This window comes from Ixodes scapularis, unplaced genomic scaffold (assembly GCF_016920785.2).
Source record: "Ixodes scapularis isolate PalLabHiFi unplaced genomic scaffold, ASM1692078v2 PGA_scaffold4__175_contigs__length_147842914, whole genome shotgun sequence".
Lineage (NCBI taxonomy): Eukaryota > Metazoa > Arthropoda > Arachnida > Ixodida > Ixodidae > Ixodes > Ixodes scapularis.
Genome location: NW_024609879.1, coordinates 105,219,058 through 105,231,659, shown reverse-complemented (window position 1 = coordinate 105,231,659; position 12,602 = coordinate 105,219,058). Strand labels below are relative to the sequence as shown.

The 12,602-nt window shown below is 43.2% G+C and overlaps 1 protein-coding gene across 1 annotated transcript in view; it reads right to left on the bottom strand.

Moving 5' to 3' along the window:
- The window catches only part of LOC8028620 (excitatory amino acid transporter), an 87,833-nt gene that overhangs the window by 54,566 nt on the left and 20,665 nt on the right, over positions 1 to 12,602 (bottom strand). The window lies entirely within an intron of this gene.

Here is a 12,602-nt window from a genome sequence, read left to right as displayed (position 1 = left end):
ACAAGTCTTCTATATTAAAGACCCCAAGATGCTTACGTCAATAATGAACGAGGGTACATTCTGCGCAAAGAAAACAGTGAACGGAAACAGAAAAGCTATAGGTTGTTTTACCTCGTAGCGTTAGCTCATAGCCCCACATCCCCTTTAAGCGACAAAAACAGCTTCGAGAGCGCGTAATGTAACCATAAGCCAAAGTTATAATACCAAAAAGAAAGCGCATAAAATCAACCCCGACAACCACGAATAGGAGAAAGAAATATAAATAGAAAGAAAGTGCGAAGAGTGACGACCGCCTCAAACAAAGCCGAAACAACCCGCTTCCCTGATTAACAGTGGGAGAAGGAGGGCGAGGAGGCAAAACACCCGCGTCCAAGCAAAGTTACCGGGCTCAATCGGTTGCCCCTGGCAACCAGGTTGCGAAGGGTTGCCAGCCAGAACCAAAGAATCCGCCAAAGCAAGCACGAAAAAAGCAACGAGAAATAAAAAAAAAAAAAACAAAAAAAAACCGGCGAACAAATAGTAGTGCAAACAGCCACGATGGCAGTCGTCGTCGTTGTCGCCGTCTCGGCAAAGCCTGCGCGAACGCGAAGGGCACCACGCTCCATTTCATCGCAAAGGAGGGACCGCAGATGGCGCCACGCGCCATCCAACGCCGCGCGAGCGTCAGGTGACCCTCTGGAGGTGCGCAGAGACGCGCGGAGGCGGCGCCTGTCACGTGACATAGATTCCCGGCGCCGGATTGGCTGGGACGGCTCGTAAAGCATCGGCTGTGGTCCGCCGTAAGTCGAAACGGAGAATGGCTTCGCGCCACGGGCGGAGCACCGGGTTGCCCCCTCTAGGCCCCTAGAAGGCATGGTCACCGTTCAAATATTGACCCGAGAACCCTGAGAGATAAGGCAACCGACGTTGGGGGGGAACCCTCACAACCGCGGGATTTGGAGTTCTAGCCCCCCTTCCCCCTTTCCCCCTCTAACCAGTACCCCCAGAAAACAAGGCCTGCTTATGACGTCATCGTTGGTGGATTCACAACCCACACCGAGCTGCACACACGTCGCAGCTCGATCACGTCGCAAAGCGGATTGTGTCCTGATGATGTATGCGTAACTTTGCTCATCGCTCTTGACACCGGCCGAGCTCACCTGAAGTCACAGGATCGTGGGAAAGTAGAGCCAAGCTCCACGTATCGTCGCCAATTTGGCTCATGAAATAAACAATTTCTCCTTGACCTCTCCTTTCTTTCTAGCCAATGTAAATTCGCTAGTGATGGATAGATTTATAGGGACGTTTCTTTTATACCTGGATTTTACCATCCACTCAGCGGCGAACCAAGCGTACATCTTCGTACCGCCACAACATGCGGTGTCGGTGCTTGGAGACATTGAAAAATAATTTTGTTGTCTTCCAGCATGGAAGAAGAACAATATCATTGTAAGGGATCCGTGGAGATGGGCGTGATTCATAAGTTGCTTGCATACACAGTGCCAAAGAAGTTCATATTGGCGAGAAACGCATTCAGTACGACGATGCTCCATGGCGATCTTGGTGCGACTGGTTTAGAACGACTCTCTCGAAGCTTCGAAGATATATGAAAGGGCCGATATGGCGATTGCCAGGTAACGGACACCGATGAGCCAAACACCTCGCGATGTTTTGGAAGTCTGTGTCTGTCTGTGTCCGGCTAGCAGGCAGAGAAAGCAATGGAGCTACTTTCCCAAAACCCAGTGACTTTAGTGCCACCCACACGTAGTTCTACGGATATTTATGCAGCATTCGCAACTTTCAGCGATGATGGTAGCGCGGTGTGATAATCGCGCCCCCTAGCTCTTCGGTGATCACTTTCCAGATAAAGATGCTTGCTTACATTTTCTTGACGTGGAAATATGACGTAAATCTCTCATATCGTTCGGATTTCAGAAAAATATAATTACTTACGCGTCACCGTCCGAACCTCGTTCAGCTGTTCTGCGGCGATCATCCCGATGACAGCCATTCAGATAGGAACTAGAGCTGCCCCTATAGGCCGTGAAAGTTGCGAACACTACACCGACCAAATGATCCATCTGGCGTTTTCTTGTTGCGGAAATTACGTGCGCGATCTGGGGCGAGAACTAAGTTGACTACTTGTGTTGTTCCCCTCGAAGTAACTGAATACCATTACTCGTTGCTTCATCAAAAGTAACCAAAATGCGTTACAAGTTTTTCTTAAAAAAGAAAAGTAACTTGGTCATTACTTCGTTACTGGTAAAAAAGTAACTGTGTTCATGGTACGCGTTGGTCCACGACGTGCCGGCGGAGATACTGACGCGAGCAATAGGCTGCACTGCGTGAGTCCACCGGTGATGACGTTTTGTGGGCACAGGCCCAGGCCTTCTCTTTGAGCTGGCATTGCTCTAACCCTCTCCGGGGAGAGCGACGTGGTGCCGGCGTTTCGTGTGAGATCTATTTCGCGACGAATTGTGGTTGACGTGGGCTCCCTGACGAGTCCGTTCGAACGCAGTCGAACGTTGTGTAAGAAGACTAGCGTCGTCTACGGTGACGTTCGTTTTCGTTGAGCAGCGTCGGATTGGGTTTTAGCGACTCCGGTCGGCCCCCACTGAGAGCTCGGAGAAGAGTGGGGGGAAAGGAGGGGGAAGAGGGACAGACATGGGTTTGACATACGGGTATGTAGAAGCCTGCTTTCGGGGAGGGTCTTGGGAAACCGTGGCGCAAAAGAGGCTAACTGACTGTGTCGTTTGTGTCGTCTGGGAAGCGGTGACAGGGTCTGTGACGGGGGTGGGGCGTGTGTTGGGGAAGCGAGAAACAGTCTCTGTTCGCGAAGGGTTTTCGGCTCGTGGGAGCATGGCTGAAAGAAAAGGAACATAACGTTTCTTTCCGGCGCTAATCCGGATTTAACGTTCGCGTAATGATTTGAACAGAAAGCACAAATGCATTTGGTTCCGCACGACGACGACGGTTGTCCGGGTCTAAGTTAAACGTGAGATTTAGACGAAGCATGCATTGACTAAACGACACATATAGAGTAGCAAACAAGTTTTAAAAAAAAACGTAAAAAAAAAAACATTACATTCTTGCGTGACCGATTTCTCTATCAAAATCGCTATCAGAGATAGCTTTCCTCGGAACTATCGCTGACACCAGATGGCGTCATCCGACGTGGAGAAGGACGTCTCATCTGCTTTTCTTCGTCCGATTGCGCCCTATGGAGTCAGCCAGGGGTGGGCAGTATTTCAATTACAAGTATTTGAAATACGCATTTTAAATGCTTTGTGTATTTTGCATTTGTATTTAATTACAAATTGAGTCATGTATTTGACGTCTGTATTTAAATACTAAAACGTGGGTATTTCAAATACAATTGTAATTAAATACAATTTTGTGGGCGAAAATACATCCCTCAAATTTATTGTCACTGTCCAGAGCAGGAAGAAAACTATGATCTGCACCGAATGCAGTGTCTCTCAATTAAGCACAAGCGTTTAGTGACTTTGTGATTACGGTGCTGGTCCAGGGCAAGAATAGTGACGAAATCGACGTTCACAGACAGACTGGCTAAGTAAGTGCCTGTGACAACTTGTGATGCTTTACAGCCTGATTTCCATCCATATATTTGTCTGGGACATTCTAAATGCGCGGGTCGTCCAGATTTTTGTAACTGATGCAAGTTGCAACAATAAAACATTCTCTAGCTAGTGCTGTGCGTCTTGGTCGTCTCGGTTTTTGGTTAATTGACACCAAAATGTAATCGAAAAAAAAAAAAAAAAACTGCGTGAAGCTTTGCACTTTTTTCACCTATTACGTCCAAGCTGATTACAATTTTTTGTGATTATATTTACATTACGTTACTAGAGCTTCGCACACTAACTCCCGTGTGTGCGATGCAAATTAAAATGAGATACCCAGAAACCCATTGCAGGTGCCCTGAAGTCGCTGACGCAAATTTTGAGGAATGTATTTGGAAAAGTATTTGGAGGAGACCAAATACATTCGGTTGTATTTGTATCCTGTACTTAGATGCTTGTTTGGAAATGTAATTGGATTTGTAATTAAATACATTTTTAACGAAGTATTTTGTATTTGTATTTCGATACATATTTGCATGTATTTTTCCCATCCCTGGTGTCAGCGATAGTTCCGAGCTTATCGATATTTGATACCGATAACGATCTGAATAGCGAAATCGGTCACGCATATTTGTAATGTTCATTTATTTATTTTTTCTGCCGATTGTTAGGCCCTTAGATTCAGTTATGACTATCAATAGACTATCGCACAAAGTGACTTAGAGCCCCTTTAGGTTCGTGCACCTTGTATCGTGATATGCCCTCCGGTGATTCTATCGGCTCATGCCGTAATAATTGCAACCGGTGCCGAGCGCTAATGAAAGGTGCTCGGTAAAGCCGCAACGGAGCCGTATATGTAGAGAATTTGGCCATTCGTTGGAAAGTATAGGAGACAAATGAGGAGGCGCCATTGGCCAAAAGCGGACCGGGCGATTTCCAGGGCCTCTTTACAAATTCGAATGTGGCCAACCAGACGCCGGAAATAATACCCTGACGGTGATTGCGAGAAAGAAACCCAATAAGTGCGGCGGAGTAACCCTCGCTGTCCGATAATGTGGTGCACGTGATGTTTGAACCACGGTCATCCACAATCATGGTGGAAGAGTGCGATTAGCGGAACGATCGACATAATTTGTATGCCAAGCGCCGAGGGCCGAGAATCTGCCGTCTAAGAGTTCAAACTCCGTCCGAGCAAAACAGAGTTCGAGCGGCACATTCGTTTTTTACATCTTTCTGCGTGAGCATGATCAAAACATCACGTGCACCCTAGTTTCAATCATGAAGGGTTACTACATTCTACTCTTACGCGCTTATTAAAACCATATACCAACATGTATACCTATCATTAAAACAGTTTCTTGCTACCACCGCAAGGGGATTCTTTCAGGCTTCTGGTCGGTCAAAAGAGCATGTCAAGCCCACTTTCTGTGTCTGGTGCACGCCCTGGCTCTGCCCGCGCCTCCCATTGACCAAACTCTCTCTATGCATGGCTCTGAGCTGCGCTGTGTAAGTTATCTTTCCTGCAGAGCACGGAGACAGCCAATCACAGCAAACAAGGAAAGGATCCCAGCAAGTGACAAATCGCTGAAGACAATGAGACAAACAAAATATGCTAATGACGTTTTACTTGCTTATCTTAAGCATGTGCTCATCGTATTTTTTTAAATATTTATTTAGATTTGGAGCTTAGAAGTCTATCACACTGATTGTTTTGACTTGTGTGTGTGTGTGTGTGTTCAGTATCTTTTTTGAATAACCATGACCTTTTTTGAACTCACTCAACTCACTCACTCACTCACTCACTCACTCACTCACTCACTCACTCAACTCACTTAACTCGCCTTTTTTGAAGCCCTTATGTAAATCCTTTAACATACCTTAAGGTGAAATAAATGAAATTAAATTAAATTTGATCGGATCCTTCCGTTCTTCCCCGTGATTGGCCGTCTCAGCGTTTTGCATAAAAGTCACGTCCCAAGCTTTTTTTTTTTCTTTTTGGAATGTGTGTTTTGCGTTTTCTTTTTTTTTATGTGTCAATGGCCATAAAACTTACTTATTTTTTATTGGTTTAAACCTGTTACGTCATTTGGCGGTGCAGGTCGAGAAGCACATTTTTTAACTTTTTATTTGCTCTCAAATTAGAAATTGAAATTGACCATGAAACTGAGATGAGCATTTCAAAATCAAACGATGAAAAAAAAAACACTATCCAAGTTTATAAGTAATTCAAAGGAAAGAGATAGAGAGAGAGAGAGAGAAAGATATAGGGAGGAAGAAGTGATAGTTGGAGTGCTTGAAGAAAAAAAAAATTGGATGCCTCCAACGCGGCACCGCACATTCTCCACACTCATTTGAATATCTCGTCAACGGCCCGAATTTTCGCTCAGATCCGGGGCTGTCATATCCCGCGACTTATCGGAGCTGTCATGTTCTTCGCGAACGGGCGACAGAAAGCCCACCGCGACGAAAAGGAAACAACTCGCTCTATAAAACGCCGCAGAACACGAAGAATAGAGCATAAATGGGAAGCCGGAACGACCACGGGATGAGACAAGGCAATAATTAGCGAGGCGTAAAACGAGCGTTTCGCGCGAACTTGTCAAACGTTCCCTCATTAGAGACATCAGCCAACGCGCCAGGAATGACAACGAGGGGCTTAGGAAAATAAATTTAAATATGACCGGGTTTTTGTTTTTGCTTTTTTATTACGGGCAGCGCTTTTTAATCCTTTTAGGAACAAGAACAAAAAATTAAACAAGAAGCAACGTTACACATATATATCAACTTAGTGTGTAGAGGACATTGTGAGCTGAATAAGAAACACCAGAGTCTTTACGGCCGACGGCTATACAGACACACAAACCCGCGCTCTGGGATCGACAAGTTAAGACCCCGAGCACGAGGTTGGTGTAATGAAATGCTAATGGAAGTTTCGAAAGAGCGCGACGGGCTGGTGTCAGGCCAAGATTCTTATATAACGAAAAAAAAAAGAAAGAAAACCGCATAGCTAATAAGCGCGCCGCTGTATGTTAGTGAAGAATGTTCGCTCATTGTTAGAGACAATGTTTTTTCTGTTTTTTTTCTTATTTTTTTTTTAAGTTGTTTCGCATCACATCTGTGTACGCAACGTCAGGTCAAAAAAAAAAAAAAAAACGCGGCCGACAAAGCAAGAAAAAAAAAAGGAGCACGTAATGCAAATTAGGTGAATGGAAAGCAAAACAGACTCTTCAGCCTAAGACATCTGAAACAAAACAGGAGATGTGGTATGTGGATCATACCACATCTCCTGTTTCTTCTACTACTGTAAGTAAAGCACTTCAGTGCATGCCTTTACCCTTGCCTAGTTCTATATTTCTTTTTACCACTGATGTATCCGAAGTCTATAATGTATTTATGAGCCTAAACAATAGTGGAAGTATTGATGCATACAATATGCAAATAAAACCAGCAAAGTATGTTCCATATATCCTAGCACCATACCTAACTTGTATATTCAATCTTGCACTTGTGTCCGGTGAGTTTCCTATCAAAATGCAGATTGCCAAAGTTAGTGTATTGCATAAAGGTGGTGATTTTAATAATATTAACAATTTTAGACCAATATCCATACTTCCAGTATTTTCTAAGCCACTCAAAAAATAGTTTCAAATAGAATTGTTTCTCATCTTGAGAAATACCTTTTAATTACAAATTCTCAATTTGGTTTCCGTAAAAGTTATTCCACTAAGTTAGCATTATTAAAACAAAAATAAATAATATTAAGAGCACTAGATAATCACTTATTAACAATCGGTATATGTTTAGATTTCTCTAAGGCCTTCGACACAATAAATCACAATGTCCTCATAGCAAAATTAGAATACTATGGCATTCGTGGGAAAACATTAAGTTTGTTACAATCTTACTTACAGAATCGTACCCCGTTCGTGTCTATATTTAACTCTAAATCTGATATCTCAAAAATAACAAATGGTGTACCCCAAGGCAGCGTTTTAGGCCCCCTACTTTTTATTCTTTATATTGACGATATTGTGAATGTAAATCGTGATCTTAAAGTTGAGTTTATTATATACGATGATGACACTAGCATCTTCTTTTCCGATAAAGATATCCGTACTCTAGTATCTAAATGTTAATACTGTTCTTGATCGTGTAGAAAAATGGACAAAAACTAATCACCTTAAGTTAAATTCGCAAAAAATCAAAGCTATTTTATTTAAAAGTCAAAATTCTACAGTCATGATCCCAAACCCACTGGGTTTGAACATTGAAGAAATTGAGTTTGTCGGCACTATTAAGACTTTGGGCGTTTGGTTTACAAATAGTACGTCTGGAATAAACATGTTGATAATCTTTCGTCTAAACTGTCAAAAACAGTGGGGTTGCTAACCAAGTTTAAATCATTGCTACCTCGTTGTGTTAAGCTCCAACCTCACAATGCTTTGGTATATTCCCAACTTAATTATTGTCATCTAGTTTGGGGAAATACAACAAAAACAAATATAAATAAACCACATATTTTACAAAGAAAGCCTTGCGTGCTATTGCCACTGTTTCATACTATGATCATATTGAACACCGTTCTCATTGTTTCATATAAAACCAATTTCAAATATTTACAGGTCCCGACTTCTCGTGGCGTACAAAAAGTCTACGCAGTTTAAAAATAAAGTTTTTGAGGAATTATGTAACCTAGTCCTTTTCACTTTCTCATATCAACTCCGCTCTAAAGAAAAATGGTTTGTTTCACCATCGCGTACATTATATTAAAACCACACCCTAAACCACCAATTAACTACTTTATCAAATGAATTATTTTTAAAAGGTGTTGATATTCATGCAGTGACGCTGGCAGAGGTACAAGCATTATTTTAAGACTGTTTTCTTAGGTATGGTTAAGGCATACGGATCACTGTACCATTGTATATTACAATGAATGTATTAATTTTATTTTTTTCTACTGTTTTTGTTTGATCTGTGGTCTGTACATTTAAAATAGTGTTCTTTCTCTCAATGTAGCTATTTTATGCGTTTTTGAAATTGCTTAGGAATCGCCTGCTGTAGAGAGGGCCAGGGCCTCCGTCAAGCTGCTGCAGCAGCTTTTTGTTTTGGTCCCCCGTTTCAGTGAAGAAACAAAATAAAGATTTGTTATTATTATTATAATTATTATTATTAATAGCTCCAATGTACGACGGAGCTTGGCATATGATGTGGCTGGTAATAGGTTTAAACCTAAAAGAACGCCATGCAGCGCAGACCGGTTTTCAAAATCTAAGCCAAAGTGAAAAAAAGGTCATGATTTTGTTTTAAAATAATTAAGTTGTATATTGTTTTATTAAATCAAATTTATTAATTTTAAATCAGACGAGTTTGATATTGAATCACTGTAGCTAGGAAATAGCGGGTTTTTATTACTACGTGTATTTTTAAATGTGGAAGATCGATCGGCCAATTCGTCCGGTTACAGGAAACAATTCGGAAGAAAGAAGTTCTGTAAGTTTAAAGCATTGGGCTAATGAAAACAAAATTTTATTATCCTAAGCCCAGCTATGCCAAAACAAACGCTTCCCTGGCTGTTTTTTTTTTTTTTTTTCTTGGAAAAGGGGGGGGGGGGTGGTTATGATTTGTTTGCTCTAGCACATTACGTGACTAACCAAAAAGTGAAGGTTAGAAAAAAAGGCAACAAAAAAAAAAAGTTTACGTTCTGATAAACCCCGAGAAGCACCGTATTTTGGTCATGTTCATCAGATATAGATATATCTTGCCTGATTATCGCTTTTTCCTAAACAAAACAAATGCTTCTGGGAAGCGTGAAATGATAAACAAAGTCTAAAGAAAACATTTAAACGATTTCAGAATTATTGGTACGGGAAACGTTTGTCGTAAATTTTCATAGCAAAACAGGCGTCACTTAGATCACGATTTAAATAGTCTTGAGTTTGATTCTCTAGCCCGGAACCCCTAAAGATATTATTAGCCCGTCATTCGCCGATCTCCCTCCGGAGGTTGCAGTGATTGGCTCTGTCAACAAGTGCGTTGCAGGAAAGCAGACGCCTTAGATTTCTTAAGCCGCGGATGCGACCCTACATAGAGCCGTGTGAAGCCAAAAGTGTAGACGACGGCCGCGAGTGGCGCTGTTGTCGAAATACATGGCGAAGGTGGCGTAAGCTACCGCCCAATCCAAAGGGCTCAGCCGGATTCATCCATCCATCCATCCATGGCTACTGCGTCGCGTACATTCTCGGGTGGTTTCTGTCGTATGCAAGGTCGTTTTCGCGATTTGTCGTCGTGAATGTCAAGTGCTTGGCATCGTTATTATTCATAGGTTCGGGGCTTGTCGCCACGCAATGAAAACGAAGAGAAAGGAAACGGATGCGCACGGCTACGCGCAAGGGTGCAAGACCATGGGTACCACATTTTTCACGACATATCCCGAGTAGGCTTAAAACAATACTTCATAGACGTAGCAACACTCATAAGGCATACACATGGCACACTAATGAACCGCCAACATCAAAAACACCCGTGCAAGCCTGTCTGCGTGGCCAAGTTAGTAGCGTGTCTGGCTCGCAACCAAAAAAGTCGCGGGTTCAAATACCGCCTAAAATTCTTCAAACTTTTTCTTGCAGGCAACCAATTACTTTATAAACTGAAATAATTGGAGTCCTGCGGTGACCTTTAATTCGCATTACATGTCATGTTTTTCTAATCACTTAAATTCCACGCTTGACGTCACGTTTCCCGTGAGCGTTGTTGGTTGTTTGCACTTCCCTCGCGAGGTCATGTGGCTGTGACGTCATGACACTATCGACCAATCAGGATTTTCCCGTCACGCCACCGATATCGGTTTTTCTGCGACACACGCTGTCGCGTTAAAAGATGCGACGGTATCGCATCGAATTGAGAGGAGCCGATCTCACGCCCTCAGTCACTCTGGTTTTTCCTCTTCTACCCAATCACAGTCCCGATATCTCGACTTGATGCGGTATATAGAGTCGCATTCATAGCCACGGATACATGAATGCGACCATTGCGTATCAAATCGAGATATGACGACTAGCGATTAGATAGAAAAGAGGAAGAACCAGGCGGACTGGAGAATGTGATTGGTTCCCTCTCAAGTGAATGCCGTAGAATCGCATCCATCTAAACGCAGCCTTAGAATGGAGTCGCTGACAGCATCAGACACCGAAGGTGTGGCTTATTTTCACGCCTCTTGCTTCGTGATTGGTCCTTCGGCGCACCCATTGGCTGGTGCCGCAAGCTAATTGGCCACGCAGCGATAATGGGATGTTTCGGACTAGCCACGCCATGAGTTTCCTAAATAAAAAAAATCTGGTCGTGGAAGAACTTTTAAGCCGGGATCACACTGCTTATACATCATACAGTCTGCATACAGATTCGAAGGCAAGTCCCCCCCCCCCCCCCCCCCCCATCGCGAGATCCGTGCTTCGAATGTCTCTTCGCAATGAGTTCTAAGTGAAACTTGACACGCGGCATTCGAACCACGGGTCCGAATGCCGCTGACTCCTGTTTGCAGACTGTCGTTTGTATGATTTATGAGCAGTGTGACCCCGGCTTTAGGGGTTCTTCGGCTTGTCCATATTTTGCACCCTAAAAGGTACATTTTTTAACACTCCCTAATTGGGGGTTCTTCTTAAAAAAGCCTATAAAGGGTTCTTTTAAGCTCGTTTTAATTATTTTTTTTTTAGTACGAAAGAATGTTTTATGGCCCAGTTGCCTTTCTAGTACGCCAGGGGATGATATAGTGCTTGGGGTGAAACCGTTCTTCTCGAGCTCAAAAAGTTCTTGGGGCGTCGAAGAACCTCTCATTAACGGATTGTTAAGAATGTATACGGGCTGTAGAACTTATTATATCTGCCTCAAAACGGCGAACGGCATGCAATATGCGGCATACTGAAATGGAAACTCACACCATCTGTGGCGACGACCCCTACAGCTGGACATGTACAATTCCATACCATTGCCTCTTTTTTTTTAATCTTTCGTGCGTCAACTGGAAACCTACCCCGGAAGTGCCAGGTTCTTTTACTGGTTCGCAGATACTTTGTGTCAGGTATTTTTGATCGAAAGCTTAAATTTGCTGGCTCTAGAGCAGTCCACAAAACCGAAAAGACACGTCAAACCACGGGTATTTTTGGGTACGTGAAACCCTCTCGCAGCACAAGCGTTTTGCGATACTCCAAGCCTGCGTCCGTCCACATTGCATGCGGAATGACGGGCTGCAGCCGCGGTCATGTGCCAATTTCCCCCCTAAATTTAACGGGTAAACTGAATTTGTCTAGGTCACGTGATGTAAATTTGTTTACGCTAAACTTAGCGGGGAACAGAATTTGTGTATGGGTCACGTGACATTAAGTTATCTGATATCATCTTCCCTGCTAAATTTGGCGAGGAAACTGAATTAGCGCTGAGGTCGCGTGATGCCAATTCTTCCGCTACATCCATCGGGGAAACTGAATGTGTGTATTGGTCACGCGACACAAAGTCATGCGACGTCCTTTTTCCCGCTAAGTTTAGCGGGGAAACTGAATTGGTGTTGAGATCACGTGAGGTCATCTTTTTTTTTAAATGTAGATGGGAAACTGGTCATGTGACGTCACGGGCCACGGTTCTTGAAACGCGTCTTCAGGAAATCCGGCTTCACAAAATCCGGGGCAACTAACCAAAAAACGTTTCGCATTAAAAAAAAAAAAAAAAAGAACGGGCACGTGTAGCAGGAAATTCTCGTACCTTCCTGGGATACCTAGATTGTAAAACGATCGGAATGCATTATAGCTATTGGAGTGACTTTAGTCCCAACAAAATTCGCTGGCACTCTACAGCGGGAAAACTAAGCTTACAATCACGGTTTGGACGGTCCCCAAAAATCGGTTTATCAACGTATCGCGCTGGGATTTACTACAAAGGTGCAACTAGGTGGTGCGCGCATAAAGATAAAATATCAACACATAAACTTACCCTAGAAAAAAAAAAAAAAAGAACTTGTTTTGGGCGATTTACGGCGCCATTTTCCGAGCG